Source organism: Chiloscyllium punctatum, unplaced genomic scaffold (genome assembly GCF_047496795.1).
Source record: "Chiloscyllium punctatum isolate Juve2018m unplaced genomic scaffold, sChiPun1.3 scaffold_105, whole genome shotgun sequence".
Lineage (NCBI taxonomy): Eukaryota > Metazoa > Chordata > Chondrichthyes > Orectolobiformes > Hemiscylliidae > Chiloscyllium > Chiloscyllium punctatum.
In genome coordinates this window covers 517701-542276 of record NW_027309839.1, presented here as the reverse complement: position 1 = coordinate 542276, position 24576 = coordinate 517701, and the positions used below count along the sequence as shown (strand labels likewise).

Below are 24576 nucleotides of genomic sequence, written 5' to 3'. Positions count from 1 at the left end.
GACCGACTCTGGAAATGTGGGGAATGACAGAAGGGAATTCTTTACCCATCCCACCTGGAAACTGGCCAAACCAGTCAGACTGGGGAGAAGCTGTTCACCTGCTGTGTGTGTGTGTGTGTGTGTGTGGGGGGGGGTGGGGGGTGGGGGGGGGGAAGGGATTCACTTCGGCATCCATCCTGCTGAGACCCCAGTCAATTTACTGAGAGCCCCAGTTGAAGGATATTTTTCTCTTTTTCACGCCAAGTAATGAACAATGGTTTTGGCAGCTCATAAAGTTGTGCACATAGAGATCTTAGTTTTGGTAATGTTCACAACATCGTTGAACATGTACAGATTCAGACTGGGTACAGATTTTTATTTTCCTTTATTCATTCACAGGATGAGGGTGTCGCTGGCCCGGCAGCATTTACTGCCCATCACTAATTGCCCAGAGGACAGGTAAGAGTCAGCCTCATTGCTGTGAGTCTGAGGTCACAATGTTGGCCAGACCAGGGAAGGATGGCAGCTTCCTTCCTGAAAGGGCATTACTGAACCAGATGGGTTTTTCTGACAATCGATGAATGGTCATCATTAGACTCTAAATTCACAAGTTTTTTTATTGAATTCAAATTCCCCCCATCTGCTGCAGCAGGCTTTGAACCCAGGTCTCCAGAACACTATCTGGGGTTTTAGATTAACTGTCTCGAGACAATACCACTCAGCCAAGACTTCCCCACATCGCTGTCCATCTGTACAGAGTGAACAGCGATATTCTGGTTCATCAGAACTGGGTAATCACACATACGTTTGCTCAATGATTGCAGAAGTTGGATGTTTGGCAATGATTGGCAATTGAAATCCATCTCCGAACTATGTATTCTGGGGTTTGTTTCTGATGATGATTGGAAGCATCATTAGTCTTGTTATCCTTTGGGGATTAAAACAGTTTCAATTAGCTTTCTGTTAAATTCATGGCAATCAATTCTATCTCACTACTCTCAGGCAGATTAGTTTCTTTTGAAGGGTTCTCCATCTCCCTAACCTTCTCCATCTTCTCCCCCAACAGTACAATAACCTCATAGAGTCTCTTTGTGACTATGAATGAGACAATCTCATCAACTGTTTCTTTCCCTACTCCTGTGTCAAGTTGGATCTTAAACTCCCCTTACTGCAATTGTGATCCTGTATCATTGTACAGTGCTGCTCGTATTTCATGTCTTGGCCTATCAGTGTTCATGAAACTGCATGTAGTATATGGGGCCAATAGTGTAAGAGTTTAGCCCTTTCCTTCCACCAACAGCAGTAGAATTGTATTCCAACAAAACTTACAGAATCACGGCCAAGCATATCCACCAACTTACCTCTTACCATCAAACCAGAGTATCAATTCTCATTCAACTGAGAGAATTCAGGAGGGCATGTCAGTAACAGCAGCATGAATACCTAAAATTGAGGTGTTAACCTGATGCAGTTCCCAAAGAGGACGACTTGTGAGCCTAACAGCATAAGCAGCAAGTGATAGACAGAGTGAAGCAATCCGGGAAATAACAGATCTAAGATCTGCAGTCCAACTAAATCCAGTTGTGAATGAAGTCAGAGCACAGCTGGAATTCTGAGGACAGTTCTCTTCAAGATATTAACCAACAAGAATGTCAGACTGGATTAATTATCATAAAACTCAAGTCCTTTTGATATTTATATATTTACAATCAGTGTTCAATTCACCAAATGTAGCTGAAGGTAAAGATAATCTTCAAGTGATTGTAACAGTGGAGACATCTGAATACTTGATCAGCAACTTAAAGCCTGTTGTGTTTAGATAGTAATAATTTTAAAGAGATTTTAAAAAGTAAGGTGACTTGAGTATAATGGAAGAAGTTGATTGGTGGGTAGCTGATAATGTTGTTTTAATCTGAAGTTAATTTAGGATTAGTTAACAAATAAACATATGGTAGGGAAACCCAGTCCCATGGAGTGCACATCCAGTTCCGTGTGGGAAAATCAGGACACTTCTTGTGAGAGCGACAACCACAAGAACACGGAGGTGACATGGGAAATGTCAGGAACATTTGTTTGACCACAGTTAAAGTACTGCACACACTTCTGATCCCCTTATTCCAGGGTTAATGTGATCACACCATAGAGGGTACACAGGAGATTGATCAGAATATTTTTACAATTGGAAAGTTTCTGCTCTGAGAAAAGGTTGGATAGATTGGGAATGATTTCCGAGGAGGATGAGCTGAGATTTAATTGAAGTGATAAAATGCTGAGGAATCCAGATCGAGTGGATAGGAAGGAGCTATTCATTAACTGAGAAGTCAGAAACTGGAGGATTTAGATTGAAACTAATTCCCAGAAAGAATGGGAGGGGAGAATTCATTTCACTCGGAGATGGTGGGGAGCAGGAACTCATTGATGGGGTGGCAGAGGCAGGAACCAGCATCACATTAGAATAAAAGGACATGGATGTAACTGAGATGCTGGAACATGCAGGGCTGCGGACTAAAGTCTGCAGAATGGGATCATTGTGATTGATTTAACATTTCTCCAGAATATTAAACTCAAGTCCAATTTGAGAATTTATGAACATCATCCAACCTGAATTCCAAATGTCAGAATAAATTTATCACAACGTTACAGCACAGATCGAGGCCACTTGGCCTATCCTGCATGGGTTGGCTGTAATAGAGTGATCCAGGCTTTACAGCGTTCTGTACTCACCAATGAGAGCAACAATTTCAGACTGCGTACTCTGTTTTGTCAATGTATTTCTTTGACAGCTGCTCACCTTGTTTCCTTGTTTCTTTCCAAGCCCTAACTCCATTCGCTGTGGCCTTGAGGGACTACCATTTCTGCAATTTAATCTCTGCTGCCTTCCCCCGTGTGACAGACTGTTTTTGTCCTTGTCTCACCCCCACCTTGCTCACAACTCATTACATTTCTGTTGGCTCCCAGATCTCTGTGACTTCACAGCGCCCCCTGGGTCAGTGGCACGAGTTTTGAAATCTCTTCCTCATGAGATAATTGGAAATCTTCCTGGCTGCAGTTTCCCCCAGATTTTATTTTGAAAAAAAAAAGAGGATTTGGGTCAGTCAAGTATTTGTAACACAAGCCTTCATCTACAATCCTGAGCACTTAGACATAATATGTGACCCTCCCACAGATGTGCAGGTTTGATGGATTGGCCGTGCTAACATGGCCTGTAGTGTGTAGTTTAGGTGGGTTGGGTTAGCCATGCTAAATGTGGGGTTATGGAGGTAGGGTGGGACAGCAAGTCATTGCAGACTCGATGGACTGAATAGTCTCTGTGCGCCTAAGGGATTCTGTAATTCTAACTAGTTGTGATTGTTGTCATATTTTCCTAAGTCCAGGTTCATTCAACTCAGGTACACATGCTGCCTTTTGTGTTTCTGTGGGTGCTCACTCAATCCTTTCCTTCTGTTTTACATCAATTTCACACTGTATGTGAGGGTGAGAATGAAAGTGTAAATATAAATACTCCAACCGAAACCCTCACAGGTCAGGAACTGTTTCTGCTACTAGCATCACTCACAACAGAAAAATAAAGGTTCAGTCACAAATCTGACAGAAACACAGTAGTTATAATCACCAGGAAAGGCTTAACAGCTTAAAACTCTTTTCTAAAGAAAAGAGGAGGCTGAGAGACAACCTGGTAAAAGTAGGAAGCTTTGTGTCTGTGTTTTCAGAGATTTGAGGTTGAAATTATTGGGTTGAAGCATGCTTCATTGCCCCAGGTCATCAAAGGTGCTATCTAAATGTGCATCTTTCTTTCTGCCTATCTGTCTGAGTCAACAATCAGATGGATAGGTCATTGTCTGAGTGTTTTCCCAAATCCCTGATTGTGGGGGAGGCAGATACAATCTCAGGTGCCAGCTGCCTCTAGTCCACCTACATGGACATATTGAAGAGCATGACAGGAGAATGGATTGAAATGGAGAGTTCAACGCCAGAATGTAATAGGAAGAAGGAAATAAACAGGACTTTTGGATCCCAGGGGATACAGACTCCAGGATTAACCCTGTGGGCATTCCCGCAGTAACACGAGACAGCATTCCATGATGAGTGTTAAATCCGGGTGGCAGTAGAGGGAGTCACTGAACATGAGCAGGAGGTTTGTTCAGTCAGTAACAGTGTGTTCGACATGGAGGGGAAGGGAGCAGTGAGGGGAAATGTTACCACAAGCTGCAGATGGATAACTTTCAGTGGAACAGGAGGAAGCCATTCAGCCCTTCAACCCTGCTCTGCCATTCAACAGATCATGGCTGATTTGTGGCCTAAGTTGCAATGTTCAAAACTCTCCAAACTCATCAATAAACTCCTCTGCTACAGACAAGATCAATATTCAAAAACGAAACATCTGCAAATGCTGGAAAATCAGGAACAAAAACAGAAATTGCTGGAAAAAATAATCAGCAGATCTGGCAGCATCTATGGAGAGTGAACCTTTGGGTCCAGTGACCGGTCAGGTGACAACCTGCAGCTGACCATTCTGCCTTTTCTGTAACACTCTCTGGAACAGGTTCTGGTGCGAGGGGAATGAGACTGTCAATAACAACTGAGAAAATAGGAGGATGTGCACAATCAGAATAAAACACATTTTGGTCTTTCACTTTTAATTCAACTGCAAAAATTATTCATTATCATTTCAGAAAAAAGATAATAGGCCAGAAATCAACTCTTCATGTCATTGGGTCTGAGAAACTGTTAGTTCTGACCTGGTCCAGCCTCCATGTGAATCCAGACACTGAATAATGGGGTTGACTCTGAACCATCTCTTGGGCAGTTAGAATGGATGACAAATGCTGCCCCAGCAAGTGATGCCATGATGCCACGAACAAACAAAACAAATCTGATCGCTGTGGTTAGTTGTGAACTCGCTGGTGTTTTTGGAAGAAGATGAATGGGAAGGTTTATGGGGTAAAGGGAGAAGAATGGCATTCAGTGAGGTGATCCTTTGGAGAGCTGATGAGCCAATCAGCCTCCTTTTGCACAGGAACAATTCTGTGAATATTTCATTCTGAGCCCTCGAAAGAAAAATCAGGGCAGAGTTTGTAAAGAGATCAGATTGAATGAGTGTCTCGGTGAGCACAAGTGAGACACAGATACAGAGAGGTTTTGGGATAGATTAAATTATATTTTATACATTTGCATAGTCATCAACATGACAGTAGTTAAAACTGGGAGTGTAATTAGAGCAGCAAATAAATCTTAAACAGTTACGCAGCTAAAGGGGATGCTGGGTAAAGATACTGTAGTTAGCGTTTATTTCATTCCAGACACACCAGCCTAGGAGCACATCCTTCCTGTATCTATCCTCTCGAGCTCTTGAAGATTTTTGTTCCTTTGAAGTGTTTCATGTTTAGATACTCCAGAGAAGACAGCTTCAAGCTCCTCAATCTCTCCTGCCAGGGAAATGCTGCTGTTAGAATTCAATTCACTAGTGCATGTTACTGGCTGCTTCATGGACTGGAACTGGAAATCGAGACTGAAAGGTTACTGCATAAAATATCTTCAATGGTATTGCCAGACGTGAGTGGTTTTAGGAAAATCACCTTGACTTCCAGGCATTGAGTGTCAGAGCACTTCCTGTTGTGGGGCATCCTGTTTAGATTCAATCTGTTGATAACTATTAGAACTGACTTGCACTGGCTCCGTCAAAGTGGCCAGAGCATTATGGCTGTCATCGAAGGTGGTAACAAACTTCCCATGGGTTAAAAATCGTAAATGATAGAGTAGGTACGAGGTCTGATGACACTGTTGGAGTATTGATGTTGTTGGTAATCACATTAACTCAGCAGGAGTTGACTGAATTCATATTGTCTCTTTCTGAATCTCAGGATGTCTCTCTGGGCAATAAGTCTCCACAAACAGCAATGAGCAGGGATCATCTATTTTGATTTAAATTGCTCTATAGCACTGCTGCTTCACAGCACCAGGTATAAGATTGGAGTCCAGCCTTGGTCAACAGCCTGTGTGGAGTTTGCACATTCCCCTATGATTGTGTGGTTCCACTCCAGGTGCTCTGGTTTCCTCCCACAGTTCAAAGATTTGTGGGTGAGGTGGATCAGTCATGCTAAATTGTCCAGTGTCCAGGATTGTGCAGACTCAGTAGATCAGCCATGGGAAATGCAGTGTTACAGGGGTGGAGTGCTCTTTGGATAGTTGGTGGGGTTTGATGGGCCAATGCTGTCCTTCCAAACTGTCGGGATTCTATTCTATGATTGAGGATAAAGGCGACACAACAGGGTGCCCTTGGCAAAGGAGCATATAGTGTGTATCAATTCTCCTGACGCATTTAGATAGAGATAGGCACCGCAGTGGATACAGTGCTTTATCTCCATCGCTGCCTCCTCACCCCCAACTCTACTTTGATTTGGTCCCTTCCCACTTTGTCATTTGTCATGGTTTGCTTTGCCTGCAAGGGGCATTGTTTATAAATATTCAATTGGTTACATGGGTGGTTTACTGCTGGTGATTATATGTGAACCAAAATGGTGTAATGATGATGTTAATGTGGGAAGGTTGCTCAGCTATGTGTGATAACACTTCTGGGTTGGAGAAATGGGGAATAAAGAACGCTTCACAGCTCACAGAATGAGAACTGAAAAGCAGTTAAATCAAACAAAGGTTCAGAGAGGGAGGGAATATTTCCCTGGAGTTTGAGTAGCTGGAAAGTGATGGTGTCTGGGAGTAGACAGGATTTGTTTTACAGGGTGTTTAAAATTTTAAAAACTTTTATATTCAGATAGTTTCATTTCTTTTCTTTTAGTTTTATTTATTGTGGAATAAATAGCTACAATATTTTAAAATCAAATTCACAAACCTTGTGTTAAAGACAAATGTTAAATAAAATCCATCAAACCATCCCTCTCTGAAAACTGTTGTGGAAGTGCAATCTCCTGGAGAATCCCTGCCCACTTCTTCCTACCCAGGCTCCATGACTATATACATACCTGGGAGATAGCAGCAGGAGGGCATTCGGCCTTTCAATCCTGCACCACCAGTCAATGGGAAACAGCTGACCATCCAGCTCAGTCTCCTGTTCCTGCTGAATTTCAATCCCCTTTTATGACTTTATCTCGAAGAACTATATCTCAGTCCTCCTTTGGTTTCACTGCCTTTTGTTCCAGTGATGTTGCTGTGTTACTGTGGGGGTGTAGGCAGGGGTAATGTGATGGTGCTGCCTCCTGGAGGATACACTCAGCGTCCCTCTTCATCCTGCAGTAACATCAACCAGGTTTCAGCAACTAGAGATAGAAACCATTTCCAGGATATGGGCATCACTGGCTCAGCCAGCATTTATTCCCCATCTCTCGTTACCCTTGAGAAGATGGTAGTGAGCTGCTGTCTTGTACCAGTCACAGTCCATTTGGCGCAGAGAGACCGACAATGCTGGGAGGGAGAGTGTTGCAGGATTTTGGCCGAGTGATTCTCCATCTTTGGTTCTTCAAATGCTGGTTAACTTTATCATGATCTGCACATGATTTTGAGATTTCAGTCTGCAAATCTTCACCATCTAGCACCCTGGTATAAAAGGAATATGTACATATTAGAGAATCAGAACAGACAATTCTAGTTTCTCTGGAATATCTTTTTCCCCTTTCTTCCCCCAAAGCTGTAACCCTCCAGCTCACTTAAACTCTCCCACCATTCTGCCTCTGCTGTCCCTAATGTACCTGCCCCCATTCTCATGGAGTGACTGGTAAACAGATCCATGCCACCACTTCCTGTCCTGGTTAGACTCTGCACCCTTTCTGGGTTTACTCCATTTCCCTTCAGTTACTGCAAGTCAATAATGTTACAGGAGAATAAATCAAAAGGAAACAGAAAGGGTGGTAGCAGATCCTGCACAGAAGAGGAACCTTCAGTCTGGGAGAATGGGTAAGACCCTTCTTTGTTTCCCATTGGTCGATTCCCAGCATTATGACAAGTTGGGGATGGAACTTGGGCCCATGTGGGTGTGGTGACACTTTGACCCCCCCCCCCTCCCCCCCAACCCATCAGTACTACAAGCTGATACGTTCCACCTCCAGCCAATCACAATGTCAAATGCTTTCCGCTAATTACCCCAAAGAACATGCTCCAAAATCCGCCCATATTCTGTACATGTGCAGTGCTGGGCTTCCCCGCACATGTGTGGTCCCTCAGGGATTGTGGGAGTTGTAGCCCCCATGAAGCCACTGGAGACATGTTTATGGATAGTGAATGAAAAGTGAGGGCTGGAGGGTCTTGGGTATAGGATCCCCATTCAAACACAGGCTGTTACTGGATTTTACAGAGACATCTGCTTCCACAACCTGATTTCTGACGTAAGGATTTAGCCAATTGCAGACTGGGGAGGTTAATAAGGGGTAGCAGATTTTAAGCAGATGTAGCTCAGTGGTTAGCACTGCTGCCTCACAGCGTCAGGGACCCGGCTGTTATTTCAGCCAGAGGCGACTGTGTGGAGTTTATACGTTCTCAGCATGTCTGGGTGGGTTTCCAGGGTGCTCGAGCTTCCTCCTACAGTCCAAAGATGTGTAGGTTAGGTGGATTGCCGATGCTAAACTGTCCACAGTGTCCATGTTTGTGCCGGTAAGGCCATCAGCCATGGGGAATGCAGGGTTACAGGGATAGGTTGGTGTGGACTCGATGGATGAATACCCTGTTTCTGCACTATAGGGACTCTATTATATTCTCATGAAGAAGAATGTACTTGTCTCAATGTGTTGTGAATCTGTGGAATTCCCTATTCAAAATGCGGTGGATGCCAGGACAATGAGCCAATTTAATGAAGAGATACAGATGTTGAATTTGCAATGAGTTGAAGGGTGAGAGAGAGAGAGCAGGCGGGAAAATCCAGCTGAGACCAAGGTGAGCTCAATCATCACCGTATTAAATGGTGGAGCTGGTTCAAAGGGTTGCATTGCCTCCCCTGTGCCCAGTGCTTATCTTCTTACGGTAATAACTGGAAAGATGAATCCAAAACTCACCATCTTCACCAAAGGAGATTTTGGAAAATGCAGGATAGTCAGGTGGTTTAGCGTTCCAAACTTAGGTAGTGAGGAAGCATATAGGAGATAATGATTTTGCTATTTTAAACTGAGGGGGACAGTGATTTATGGTTTTAGACTGTGCAGTACATTCACACCGTCCAGAGTACTCTGTGTGAATATCTATCCTATACTTTACTACAAAGCCAAGGTCTTTGAGAATGAAACGCAAAACACCCAGCTAACATTGTCTCACCTCGTAATCTGATAAAAGACTTCTGATAAATCTCGTTGAATTTAGAACACAGCTGGAATGCTGGAAAATTAGATCCAATCCCAAGATCCAGTGCTTAAACAAAGGAGACTACAATAGGATGAGGCAGGAGTTGGCTAATGTAGACTGGAAGCAAAGACTTTATGGTGGGAAAGTTGACGGACAGTGCAGGAATATCAAAGAAATTTTTCGAAGTGCTCAGCAAAAGTATATATCAGTGAAAAGGAAGGACTGTAGGAAATGGAGTAATCTGCCCTGGGTGTCTAAGGAAATAAGGGAGTCTATCAAACTGAAATAGAAAGCATACAAATTGGCAAAGACCAAGGAGAAACGAGGAGATTAGAAAAACTTCAAAGATCAACAGAAAGCATGGGATTGGGGATAAAAAGTGATAAGTAGCTATCCCCAGGGACAGAATAGCAGTTTACCCTGCTAGAGGGGAACCTATTGTGTAGGGAGCATATGGCCTCTGGAATTGTTGAAGCACTTAACTGTTACCATCGGGACAATCCTGATCGAGTTAAAAATCACAGCACACTCCAAAAGCTTGTACTTCCAAATAAACCTGTTGGACTATAACCTGGTGTTGTGTGATTTATAAGTTTGTCCACCCCAACACCGGCTCCCCCACATCAGAATCCTGAGAGATACCCCACTGAAACTGAAGCGCCTGTCAGATACTTGAGGGAGCCACAGGGGTGTGGGGGGAGTGGTGTGTGTTTTAACCACAAAGTGCTGAACTGAACTTGACTTTCTAATTGCTGTTGCCATGGAGATGATACTGAGAGACAGTCTCGATTCAAGGTCCCAAACCACAAAGGTTTAAGAATGGGAGTGGCACATCGGACAGGCGGGGGGTTACCTGATGCTGCCTGGAGGTGTTTTGCATGTACACTATCCAGGTAACTGCCGTGTCTCATCAATAAAGACTCAAAGAAGACCTCTCAGAGTTCTGTGCCCAGTTATTCCTATCCAGCAGGGTTCAGGAATATGAGCACACAGTAGTCAGTATTCACAGTGGAGGATACGAAGAACATGCCAGTAATTGATAAGGAGACTGAGGAAGGTGAGGATTTTGAAATGACCATTATCGTGAAACAGTTAGAGCTGGGCAAGTTAATGGAGCTAAAGGTAAACAAGTCTCCTTGCCCTGATGGAATACATCCCAGGATACCAACAGAGTTAGTGGGAGAAATAGCAAATGCACTTAGAGTTACAGCATCCTGCAGCAGTCAGGCCCTTTGGCCCAAACTGGCTCATGCTGACCAGAATGTCCATCCACGCTAACCCCATTTCCCGGCACTTGGCCCTTCTGACCCTTTCCTATCCATGTATTTGTCCAAATGTCTTTTACCTGTTGTGAGTGTTCCTGCCTGAACCACTTCCACTGGCAGCTCATTCCATATACATACCACCCTCTGTGTAAAACAGTTGCCCCTCAGCTTCCCTTTTATTCTTTCTCCTCTAACCTTAAACTGATCCAATCAATCCGTCCAATCCTTGAGTTCCTGGGAAAAAGACTGAGTGTATTCACCTTATCCATGCCTCTCATGGTCTTATACACTTCTAGAAAAGAACCCCCTCAGTTTCCTCTGCTCTAAACATAAAATCCTCACTTGTCCAACCTCTCCCTATAACTCAGACCCCTGAGCCCTGGCAACATCCTTGTAAATTGTTCTGCACTTTTTACAGTTTAATAACTGAAACCTACATTACATTAATCACATTTCCAGTATTTCCCCACGGCACTGGAACCGACGGGACAATGCCAATGGATTACAATCCATGATCGAGAATGAACTCCTTTACAACAATCCCATTGTCATCGTTTGTACTATGGTGCAGGTATCCTTGTGTCTTTCTGGTTGCATGGTTAATTAAAGATTTGTCCTTCTACCAAGCAAAGTTGTGGCTTAATTGTTCCTGGGAAATGTGCCATGATTTTTCAGAATTTCAAAAACAAATGAAATCTCTCTCCACACTCACCACGCTGACATGGACTTGGCTGTGTCTCAGTACTTTTCCAGTCACACTGAGATTTGAAATATTCACCCACGGACAGAATGCACACCTTTCCTTCCAGATGAAAAGGCCAATGATATTCAGATCGGCACGGATCAAGTAACTATCAGATCTGAACATGAAGTTCAATTTGAATTTCTCATCCGCAAATCCACCCTTTCAGTACCATACAACAGAGCACACAAGTTACCACTGTTAATACAGGATGGAAATTCATAAGACAACTGTAGTATTAAACTGTAGTTTTCTTGTTTCTCCCAAAGCTTTAAACCTCAGTCTCACAATTTCTCTCTTCTGTGAACTGAAATCCAAACCAATCCCCCCACTCCTTTCCTCCACACCCAGTTCTCACACACACTCTCTCTTCGAATTCAGTTTCCTAGCTCCTGATGAGAACCATCCTGCATACACTGCTTCCTGCACACTCTGGCCAAGACCCATCTAACTAAAATGAGCCAAATTAGAATTCAAACTGCAGCCCCATCCTTGTCCCTTTCCATAACAACCGTGAATCTTCACAAAAGAGTTCTGATAACTTTCTGCAAAACGCTGCCCCACTGATAGTCTGATCACATGTCAGGGTAGCAAGAGAAGGGCCATTCCCCTGGGTCCTGCTCCCAGAGGGATGAAGCTGCTAATGAGAGATTAATCCCTCACACCCACAGCCTCCTTCCCAGGCACTGACCTATACTGCTCATACTCCCACAATTGGCCAGCACTGCACCCGTGCACTTGTCTCCCCTCCTACAGCACGTGAACCCGATCATACAGGAGTCTGGGTGATTGGCAGCAGCTGCTACCCAATATATCAGGATCCCTACAGTATGGAAACAGGCCCTTCGGCCAAACAAGTCCTTACTGACCCTCCAAACATTAACTTACACAAACCCATGCCCCCTAACTAATGTAACTAATACTATGGCAATTTAGACTGGCCAATTCACCTACCCTGCACATCTTTGGATTGTGGGAGGAAACCCGCTCAGACACAGGGAGAATGCGCAAACTCCACACAGACAGTCGTCCGTGGCCGGAATCGAACCCGGTTACCTGGTGCTGTGAGGCAGCAGTGCTAACCACTGAGCAGTCTCTATAGAGTGGAGGGGGCGGGGCGGGAGGACTGGGTCAATGGGATTGTGAACAGTGAATGAAAGTGGAGGACACTGGGCGATGGACAGGTCAGTGAGGGACAGGATCAGTGCAGCAGCAGGAGGGGATCCTGGACAAACTGTGCAATGGGAGAGTCTGACAGGAGAGAAACTACAGGATGGTTCTGTTTGGAGGCTCAGGCAGAGACAGCTGGGAGACAGTATGGACTGGTGGCTTGGGCAGGTTTACTAATCAGCCTCTTCAAAGATGCTGTTACTCAACTCTGAGCCTGATCCTCCTGGTCCAGAGGTAAGGACACCACTACTATTTCCTGGTGGGCAAGGGATACAGAGACTGCCTTTCAAAAGGAACTCACCTGTGTTGGTGACATTAACAAGACTCAATACAGAGTCACTGACAAAATGCTGGTGTACTTGAACTTCATCCAGAATATTAACACCTATAACTGGGCAACGCAGACCCCAATGTACAGAGTTAAATCCTGGATACTAATAACAGCTTTGTGCATGGGAAATCATATCTCATGAATTTGACTCAGTTTTTTTGAAGAAGTACCAAAGAGGATTGCTGAGGTCAGAGCATGGACATGATCTACATGGACTTCAGTAACGTGTTTGACAAGGTTCCTCATGGGAGACTGGTCAGCAAGGTTAGATCGCATGGAGTACAGAACTGGCCCGAAGGTAGAAGGCAGAGGGGGCTTTTCAGGCTGGAGGCCTGTGACCAGTGGAGTCTCACAAGGATTGGTGCTGGATCCACTACTTTTCATCATTTATATCCATGATTTGGATGTGAACATAAGAGGTATTGTTAGTAGGTTTGCAGATGACACCAAAATGGGAGGTGTAGTAGACAGTGAAAAAGATTACCTCAGAGTACAAGAGGATCTGGATCAGATGGGTGAATGGGCTGAGGAGATCAGTTTAGAAAAATGTAAGCTGCTGCATTTTGGAAAAGCAAACTTTAGCAGGACTTATACAGTTAATAGTAAGTTCCAGGGGAGTGCTGCTAAACAAAGAGTCCTTGGAGTGCAGGTTCATAGTTCCTTGACAGTAGAGTAGCAAGTAGATAGGATAGTGAAGGCGGCAGTTGGTCTGCTTGTCTTTATTGGTCAGAGCATTGAGTATAGGGGTTGGGAGGTCATATTGCGGCTGTACCGGACATTGCAAAAGGTGCCGAATCAATATACCATAGAATTCTGTTCTCCTTCCTATCAGGTGGATGTTCTTAAACTTTAAAGAGGTCAGAAAAGAAGTATAGCATGTTGCCAGGGTTGGATAGGCTGTTTTCCCTGGAGCGGCAGAGGCTGAATGGTGACCTGAAAGAGATTTTTAAAATCAGGCTGGGCATGGATAGGGTAAATAGACAAGATATTTGCCCTGCAGTGGGGGAGTACAGAACTAGGGGACTGGGAGGGAGGATAGGCAGGTAGACAGGGGGTGGGTGGGTGGAGAGGGGTGGGACTGAAATGGGTGGGGAAAGAGAGGGGGGACAGAGAGGGGTGACATAGAGACAGATGAGGACAGAAAGTGGGATTAGAAGGGAGGGGAACAGACAGGGGGAACAAAGGGGGGGGGGCGAATGACAGAAAGGGGAAACAGACCCGGGGGTGGGGGGAGATGGCAGGAGGAACAGGCCGACAGAGGGGGAAAAACAGGCCGACGGGTTGAGGGGAATGTGGACAGGCCGACGGGGGGGGGGGGGGGGTGGAGAGACAACCAACAAAGGAGGGAAGTGGGGGGGCGGAGAGACAACCAACAAAGGAGGGAAGTGGGGGGGCAGAGGGAACAGGCCGACGAGTTGAGGGGGGAGAGACAGGCCGATGGGGGGGGGTGGGTGGGACAGCAGACAGAGCAGGGGAAGATGCGGAGAAGATGGAGAGTTATTTTATAGATCTAAAACTCAACCCTGTTCCTGTTTTCTCCTCCTCACCTTAATTCCCTCTGAAAGTCTCAGAACAACTGCGTAGTTCTTGGAAAGTAGAGTTTCAGGGAGATCAGGTGCTCAACGTGGCATTTGGGACACTACCATTGAATGGAATGTGCTGATCAATAAATGTACTCTGGTTCGATTCCACTGTCTGTGTGGTGTTTGCACATTCTCCCTGTGTGTCTGCGTGGGCTTCCTCTGGGTGCTCTTAATTTCCTCCCACAAATCCAAAGACATGCAGGTTAGCCGGATTAGCTATGGGTAATGGCAGGTTACAGAGTTAGGGTGGAATGCTGTTCCGATGGTTGGTATGGTTTCATGGGCCGAAAGGCCTGTTTCCACACTGTAGGGATTCTGTCACTGAGTATAGGGATTAGGCGGGCACGTTGTGACTGAGTAGGGCATTGCTGAGGCCAGTTTTAGAATACTGTATTCAATTGTGGTCTCCCTGATTTCAGAAAGATGTTACCAGAATAGGACTCAACGTCTTAATGACAAGTTCCTGGGAAGTGTTGACAGACAAACAGACCATGCAGTGTGGGTTGATAGTTCCTTGAAAGTGTGGTTGAAGGTAGACAGGTCGGTCAAAGTGGTGTTTGGTATGCTAGCTGTTATTGGGCAGTGCATTAAGTATAGGAGTTGGGAGATCATGTTTCGGTTGTACAGTTTATTGGCTCAGCCAAATTTGGAATCCCCAGACTGCTTTCAATTCCAGTCTCCCTGCTATAGGAAAGACGTTGGGAAACTTGCAAGAGTTCTGAAAAGTTTTTCCAGGGTGTTGCCAGTATTGGAACATTTGAACCACAGGGAGAGGCTGAATAGGCTGAGGCTATTTCCCTGCAGCACTGGACACTTTAGGTGGCTTTATTGAACTTTATAAAATTATGAGGAGCAATGATAGCAATGGTTTCTTTTTTTTCCCCCAGAGTAGGGGAGACCAAACAAATGCGAATCTTTTTTCCAAGGTGGAAATGACAAATTCTAGAGGAGAGATGGCAAGTTTAAAGGATGTGAAAGCCGAAACCAACTGAAGATGGTGGAAATCAGGCAGAGAAACAGAAGTTTCTGGAAAAGCTCAGCAGGTCTAGCAGCATCTGTGAAAAGAAATTAGACTTAAGGTATCTGAGGAAGGGGGACCAGACCCAAAACTTTAACTGATTTTTCTTCACAGATGCTGCATGACCAGCTGAGCATTTCCAACAACATCTGTGCAAGTTTAAAGGGAGTTGTTTGGAGTATATACCCGAGAGGAACTTTATAAAGTGCGAGTCAGACCACATCTGGAGTAATGACAGAAGGTTTGGTCCCTTTATTTAAGGAAATACATCATCCCATCAGAGGCATTTCACAGAAGATTGACTGGGATGATCCCTGGTTTACAGGGATTATCTTTTAAGAAAAGGCTGAAGAAGTTGGGACTCTACTCACTGGATTTGGGAAGAATGAGAGGTGATCTCATTGTAACATGTAGGATTCTTAAAGAGTTTGACAGGGTAAATACGGAGAGGATGTTGCCCATCATGAGGGAGTCTGGAACCAGATTCTGGGTCAGTCACGGAATCACGGATTCTGTTTTGGATTCGTCAAGTTTGAGGCAACACCGACACAGGTCAGGGGTTTCAGTTGCAATGGAGCTGGGGGGAGGTGGAGACAAGAAAGATTTTAAGAGATTGGAATTCCTGGTGTTTGTGATTGTGTAGATGTCTGATCAGAAGGTCACCTTGGGGTCAGATATGAGAGCAATATTGTCAAGAGTGTGGTTCCTGTCTCAGACAGTTCCCAGGGAGAGGGAGGGGCTCAGCAGTGAGGGAAAGTAATTTGTAATAGCAACTGAAGGCAATGGGTTTAACCATTGCAATGTTCCATTGCAGGAAATTGCAGCCAATCCCGTAGTGGGAGTGTGATGAGCAGTTTGATAACTGAGTAATGGGGAGGGATGATGGGGAGGGAGAGCTGGGCATCGTCAGTGTACATGTGAAACCTAACACGGTGCTTTTGGACAATGTCACCTCCTGGCAGTATGTAGGTGAGAAACAGGAGAGACCAAGGAGAGATCCTTAAGGGACACCAAATACAGGGAATTCAGAAAGGAAAGGGAGAGTCGGGATGGAGTAGGTTTTTCCTACAACGGTGGGTTCAAATATTAGTTTGTAGCAGAATGGGAGAGAAGGACATAACCCGAAAAGACAGACAGACAGAACAAGGAACAATATCTGTGATTTGGGGAGGGGGGGTGATGAGGAGGAGGAGCAGCCCAACTCCAAAAGTACTATTCCTCCATCAGTGACATCACCCAACTCCACCCTAGTCTCAGCTCATTTACTGAAATACTCCTCCATCCCTGTGGTATCTCCAGACTTCATGATCCAAACACACTCCGGGCCAGCCTCCCACATTCAACTTACATGTAATCTCAAGAGTATCTAAAACCCTACTGCCCAAGTGCTCACTTGTACCAAAACTTGTTGATCCATCAAAAGGCTCCTATTAACAAGTAACAATTTAAACTTCTCACCCTTAATGTAATTCCTGGCTGTGAACATCCCTGTCTCCCTGCACCACACAACCTGTGACACCTCAACATCTTATTTTCTTTCAGACTCCCAACGATGTGTTTATTCATTGCTTCACCTGTCTGGCTGTTTCTACTGTTGCCAAGGCAACACGGTCTGGAATTCCCATCCTTACCCCCTCAGACCTGCTTTCCTCCTTTAAGGTATTCCTGAAAACCTGCTTATTTGGCAATTCTTTTGATCACCTGACCTAATATCCCCATCTGTGGCCTTATGTCAGAAGTTTTCAATAGTATTTCTGTGGAATTATAAACATGATAAAAAAAAACTGTTGTTGATTTGCACACACAATGTCGACTCTTCAATGTTACTGAGTGAATAATCTATAACAGCTCTTACCCAAACACATTGTGGGAGCACCTTCACCACAGGAATTGCAGCTGTACAAGGAAGTCAAACATCACCTTCTCCACAGGCAATGGGGCTTTGGCATTAATCACTGGTATCTGTGGAGAGAGAAACACACAGTTGATATTTCAGGGAGCACAAAATGGATTATAGGGAGGGAAAATGGTGCAGAATTTGGGATTTTCAAATTTGTGTTTTACAAAGTGCACTAAGTTCTGTAAAACCTCTCATTCCATACCGTGAAAATTTCCTCCTCTTCCTGGTCAATATGTCTTTCCTTTCCCCTGCCCTTCACCTTCACACATTTCCAATGCCTTGGTCACAACAGCACTGTGCTGCCAGTGAAGTTTATGACATGGTTGAGTATTGTCCCGCCCCTCATTCACTCCGATTGGTTGAAGGACCAACTAGCACCTCCAGCCCCGTTCCCCCACTCTTACTGGTCCTGCGCTGACATCAATAATCCGAGGCCCACTGTGGGCTGGAGCATGCTCAGTGCTTCCTGATTTTGCTGTTGTTCATCAGGTCAGAGAGAGAGAGGGCTCATCCCTGTTTCTCCTGATGTCAGACAATAACAACAACTACCTGCATTGTATGGAGCCTTTCACATTGACAAATCTCCTAAAATGCTTCACGCATGATGGAAACGTTGATTAAAGAGAACGATTTTTAGATACATCTTTAAGGCGGACAGAGGGAGTTAGGGAAGATATTCCAAAGGTTTGTGTCCTCGGCAGCTCCAATCGTGGAGTGAGAAAGGTGGGCAACAGCTTACAATGGAGACAGTTATTGGCTAACCATAAGTTAACAACCTCATGTCGTAGCCCCCCTACCCCACACACCAGTCCTTGTTCTCACAGCCTGCCATTACACACTCCCTATGGTTAGCCAATAACAGTCTCCATTAACAGCTAAAGACCCTCCCCCAGCCAGATCGTTATCCACTCCTTTATCCAACCGTTCTTCTCACTCTATCCCCACCTATCCTTTACTCCTTTTATCTTCCCCCCACAGTAACTTCTGCACATAAACTGACCTTTTTTTCTCAGTAATATCTCTTCTGTGGAAGGGACACTGGGTCTGAAACTTTAACTCTGATTTTTCATCACAGATACTGCCAGACCTGCCGAGCTTTTCCAGAACCTCCTGGTTGTTGTTTCTGATTTACATCTTCCGCAGTTCTTTTGGTTTTAATTTATGGTGAGTTTGTAATTCAGGTCCCACAGCCTCTGTCCCAGTCTCTGCTGTCTCTCCCAACCCCACCCAGTGACACTGCACCTGCACAGCTCATGGACAGGTGTCGTCTTGCTGGCCACACCCCTCATTCAATCCCATTGGCTGCAGGACCACACAGACTCTCCTCCCATTGGTCTGGAGCTGCCGTCAATCAGCCAGGCCCCATTGTGATGAGAGCGGAGGGCTAATCCTTCTCTCTGCCCAGGGATGAGCTTCATCATTCACAGTGAATGGGGCAGTATCACAGAGCACAGGACCTGAGGGCTATTCAGCCCATTGGGGCTGTACTCTCTCCCTCTGGAGATGCTGCAAATCTGTCCCAAGTCCCCTCCCATGTGCCCATAGCCCCCCAAATCTTTCCTTAAAAAGTAAAATTCCAAGTCTGTTTCAGAAGACCTGCTGAATCTGTGTCGTTCAGACTGTTCCAGATGCTCAGAACTTACTGAATAAAATAGTGTTCACATTTTCACCTTGTATTATTTGCCAATTACTTGAAAGTTACTAAAAATTGTGACAGTGTGAACAATTCCTCTCTCTCTCTGCAAATTCAAGACCTTGGAACCAAATCTGCACCAGGTCGAAATCACTGCTTCACCTTCTCAGCTCCAAGGATAATTATCTGTGCTGCAGCTAGCTCTCCACAAAAGAGAGGAATGCATCTTAATTTATTAAGATCAAAGAAACAGACCTTCAGTCCAATTCGTCTGTGCCAACGAGGAATCCTAAACTAATGGATTCCCATTTACCAGCTATTGGCCTGTATCCATCAAAACCATGTACCCAATTGGAAGCCTTTTAGATGTTGTGATTTTATCAGCCTCCACTACTTCATCTGGTAGCCCCTCCCATACACACACCACACTCAGCTTGAAAACGTTGCCATATAGATCCCTTTTAAATTGTTTCCCTCTCAACTTAAACCCAGGTGCTCTAGTTTTGGACCCACCTAACCTGAGGAAATAGGACCCCGGCTGCTCACCTTATTCACACCCCTCGTGATTTTATAAATCTCCATGAAGTCACCTCTCAGTCTTTGCCTCACCAGAGAAAATAGCCCCAGCCTATTCAGGCTCTCCCTGTAGCCCAAATCCTCCAATCCTGGCAACGTTTTTGTAAATCTTGTCCAAACCTTTTCAAGTTCCACAACATCCATCCCAGAACAGAGTAATTCAAACTGAAAACAGAATTCCAGAAGTGGCTTAATCAATGTCCTGTCCAGCCACAATATGACATCCCAGCTTCTGTATTCAATGCATTGACCAATAACGGAGAGCATTAATGGAGTCCCATTTGCCAGCGGTTCACCCTTATCACTCTAAAAACATTTCTCTTCAAGTACCCAATCAAATGCCTTTTAAATGCTGCAATGGTACTAGACTCCACCCCTTCCTCTGCAGTTCATTCCATACTTGCAATGCCTTCAACATGAACAAGATGCCCCTTAGATCCCTTTTAAATCTTTTCCCTCTCACCTTAAGCCTTTACCCTCTAGTTCTGGACCCACCGAACTTGGGAAAAAGTCCCGGACTGCTCACCTTATCCATGCCCTTCATGATTTTATGAGATCACCTCTCAGCCTCCAACTCTCCAGGGAAAATAGTCCCAGCCTAGTCAGCCTTTCCCAATAGCTCAAACCATCCAACCCTGGCAAAATCCTTGCAAATATTTTCTGAACCCTTTCAATTTCTCAACATTATTCCAAGAACAGGGAGATTGGAACTGAAAACAGAATTCCAGAAGAGCTGTAATCAGTGCCCTGTCCACCCACAATATGACATCACAACAGCTGCATTCAATGCATTGACCAATAACGGGGAGCATACCAAATGCTGCATTCACTCCCTTACCTTCCTGTGACTCTACTTTCAAGGAACTATGAACCTGCCATTCCAAGGTCTCTGTTCAGCAATGTTCCCCAGGACATGACCATTAAGTGTATAAGTCCTGCCCTGATTTGCCTTTCCAAAATACAACAGCTCACATTTATCTAAATTGAACTCTGTCTGCCATTCCTTGCTCCACTGGCCCATCTGATCAAGATCCTGTTGTATTCTGAACTAACCTTCTTTATTCTACACCTCCAATTTTGGTGTCTTCTGTAAACCTACTGACCATAACTCACATATTCACATCCAAGTCATTTATTTAAGGGCCCAATATCAATCCTTGCAGCACATTGCTGCTCACAGGCCTCCAGTCCGCAAAGCAACCCTCCATCATCATCCTCTGTCTCCTACCTTCCAGGCAGTTTTGTAATGGCTTGCTCTCCCTGCATTCCATGTTATCTAACCCTGCGAACCAGTCTGCTTTGTGGAACCTTGTTGAATGTTCATATAAACAACATTCACCGCCTGGCTTCATCAATTTTCTTTGTCACTTCAAAACACTCACTCAAGTTAGTGAGACCCAATTGTGCATGTACAAAGCCACATTGACTCTCCCTGATCATTCCTTACCTTTCCAAACACATGGATATCCTGTCCCTCAGAATCCCTTCCAACAACTTGCCTGCCACTGACTTCAGGCTCACTGTTCTCTTGTTCCATGGCCTCTCCTTACCACCTTTTAAAAATAATGGCACCTCACCTGTCGCTATCAACGATACAAGTACCTCAGGAGAGGCCCAACAATCACTTCCCTAGATTTCCAGAAAGTTCCAGGATACACCTGATCAGGTTCCAGGGCTTTATCCACCTTGATGCGATTTAAGACATTCAGTCCCACCTCCTCTGTAACATGGACACTTTTCAAGTTATCACTGTTTATTTCTCCAAACTCTCGAGCTTCCATATACTTCTCCAGTAAAAATGACGTGAAATATTTGCATATCTTTCGCACCCCCTGTGGTTCCATAGACAGCCTTGTTGACCTTTAAGGGGTCCTATTCTCTGGTCCAGTTAATCTTTTGTCTGTGATATATTTGTTTAATCTCTTTGGATCCTATTCCAGGACATCCCAGGAAGGCCGACTTCACGGACCGTAATTTTCCTCTGACTTGATCAACAATGCCCTCCAACACATACCCTCCACTTCCCGCACCTCTGCTTTTACCCCACCCCTCCAGCCACAATAAAGAATATAACCCTGCGGTCTTCACCTTCCACCCCACTAATCTCCAGATACAGCACATTAACCTCTGTTATTTCTGCTACCTCATGTCAGACCCCACCACCAGAGACATATTTCCCTCCCCAACCCTATTTGTGTTCCGCAGAGACCATTCCCGCTGCACCTCCCATGTTCGGTCCACACCCACCCACCAACCCACCCTCCACACCCTTGACCCTCCCTTGCCGCCACAGGATATGTAAAACGTGCGGCCACACCTCCCTCTGACCACTGTCCAAGACCACAAAAGGATCTTTTCACATCAGGCAGAGATTTGCCTGCACATCCCAAAACCTCATCAACTGCATCTGGACACTATGAGAAATTTAAACATGGCTCATCCAACTAACCTACACATCTTTGGACTGTGGGAGGAAACTGGAACACCCGAAGGAAACCCTCACAAACACTGGGGAGAATGTGCCAACGTGAACACAGGCAGTCACCTGAGGCTGGAATCAAACCCAGGTCCCTGGTGCTGAGGAAGCAGCGCTAACCACTGTGCCACAATACTGTGGGATCTTTGGTGCTGATGTGCTGCCCCACTGATACCTCATTTTCTAAGAAGCAGTGATGACGGAGTGAAATTATTGCTAGACAGTTAATCCAGAGACCCAGATAACGTTCTGGGGGCTCTGGTTTGAATCGCATCACAGCAGATTTTGGAATGTGAATTCAATAAATATCTGGGAAAAAATAATCTAGTGACGACAAGGAATCCATTGTCAATTGTTGGAAAAACCAATGTGGTTCACTCACGACATTTAGGGAAGGAAAATGCCATCCTTACCTGGTCTGGTCTGCATGGGACTCCAGACCTATAGAAACGTGGTTGACTCTTACCTGCCCTCTGGGTAAACGCAGCAATAAATGCTGGTCGAGCCAGTGACAGCCTCATCCTGTGAATGAATAAAGAAAACAGGTCAGGTTTTGTTCCTTCTCTAGTAGGTACATCCTACAAACTGAATCTGAAATGTTCTCGTACACACTGAACAAATACCTTTCCATCCAAGCCCTTAACACTACAGCACTCATAGGCCATGTTGGTAAAGTTAAAACCCCTTATCATTGCATCCATATTATTCTTACAGATAACGGAGGTCTCCTGGTAAAATTGTGTCTCAATTCCCTGCTGACTATTGGGAGAGAGTCTATAATACAATCCCAGTAAGATGGTCATCCTTTTCTTATTTCTCAGTACCACACAAATAACTTGCCTGGATGTACTCCCAGGAATATCCTCCCGAAGCCCAGCCATAATGTTATCACTAATCAAAAACACCTCTCTCCCTGCTCTGTTGGCCCCCTTCTATCCTTGCTATAGCATCTATATCCTGGAACATTAAGCTGCTAGTCCTATCCATCCCTGAGTGATGTCCCTGTAATTGCTGTAATATCCCAGTGCCATGTTCAAAACCATACCCTGAGCCCACCTGCCTGAACTGTCAGGTCTCTTGCACTGAAATAAATGCAGTGCAACTGGTCCGTCCCACCTCATTCTGTGACTTGCTCTTGCCTGCCTTGACAGTCTGACTGGTGAACAGTACCAGCCTCAGACTCACCTCTTTTCTCACTATCTCTTTAGGATTACCCTGACTCCCTCACTGATTTAATGCCTCCCCAGTAGCACTAGCAAATCTCCCTGCTCTTCAGGACCCCATGCTTTCCCCTACCTATGCCATTGGTACCAATGTACAATATCCTCCCACTGGCTATTTTCCCTTTTGAGAATATTCTGCTCCCTCTGTGAGACATCCTTGACACTGGCACAAGGGCAGCATCACCCCATTCTGATGTCTCACTGTCAGCTGCAGAAACAGCAGACTGTGCCCCTGACTAGAGAGTCCCCTATCACCATTGATCGTGTGGAACTGGATATACCTCACATTATGTTAGAAGCCAGTCTCAGTACCAGTAACTTGGCTGTCAGTGTTACATTCCCCTGAAAGTCTATTACCACCTACATTTTCCAAAACAGTATACTTGTCTGAGATGGAGATAGCCACAGGAGACTCCTGCAGTACCGACCTACCCCTCCTACCTTTCCTGGCAGTGACCCATCTACCTGACTGTATCTGCAGTATCCTGCATTCCTGAGACTGCCACCTATCACACACCCCCGGCTCCTCTCAATTCCTCATTGCCTTAAATCACTCCTCCACCAATCCATGCAATCCAATAGGATTTGCAATCACACTTCCTGCAGACATCATCATCAGGGACATTGAAACTCTCCCTAATCTACCACACCCGACAGGAACAGCACGCCACTCTGCAACAGGCCATCTCTCCGCCTTCATCTACAGACCAAAACAAAGGCACAGTCTTACTGCTCGAAAATCCGAGGATTAGGGTTAGAATCCCAACATGGCTGATGGCAGCATCGGAATTCAATACAATCTAGAATGAAAAGGCGAATGATGACCATGAAACTATTGTTGATTGTTAGAAAACCCATCTGGTTCACTAATGTCCTGTAGGGAAGGAAACGGTTATCCTCACCTGGTCGGGCCGACATGTGACTCCAGACCCACAGCAATGTGGTTAACTCTCAACTGCCGTCAGGAAAAATACTTTAAAAACTCTTAACAAATACTCCGCAGGTATCACTTAAAAACTGGCTGTTCACATTGGGACTGTGAATTTCTGAGCGGCCTGAACTCAAACTGATTTTCAGCTTCACCTTCTCCCCGTCTCCCCCCACTCTGTTTACACCCAACTCCAGAACACTCTCATTGAGCCAAGCAGCCCTCACAGTGCAGCCCTGTCATTTTCATTGTCTGCTCACACCTACACTGCCCTCAGCCTCCTGTACTGTTCCAATGCATCTCAATGGGAGCTCAGGGACAGCACCTCATCTTTCAATTCAGCCCTTTGTAACCCCAGAGTCAACATGGACCTCAGCAGTTTCTGAATGAACAGACAGTTGTCAGAAGCTGGAACATTCCAAATGAAAGGTACTGGAATTTGAGTCCAAAAGGATTTTTAAAGCGAAGTTTGC

The 24576-nt window shown here is 45.1% G+C and overlaps 1 long non-coding RNA gene across 1 annotated transcript; it reads right to left on the bottom strand.

The window, feature by feature from the left end:
• Window positions 1–4610: 4610 nt before the first annotated feature.
• LOC140471544 (uncharacterized) lies at window positions 4611–22419 on the bottom strand. The gene is made up of 3 exons (XR_011957084.1): window positions 22366–22419; window positions 17223–17329; window positions 4611–7527 (listed from the first exon to the last, which is right to left on the bottom strand). It is a non-coding gene; the product is annotated as an uncharacterized lncRNA (long non-coding RNA).
• Between the last annotated feature and the right edge of the window lie 2157 nt (window positions 22420–24576).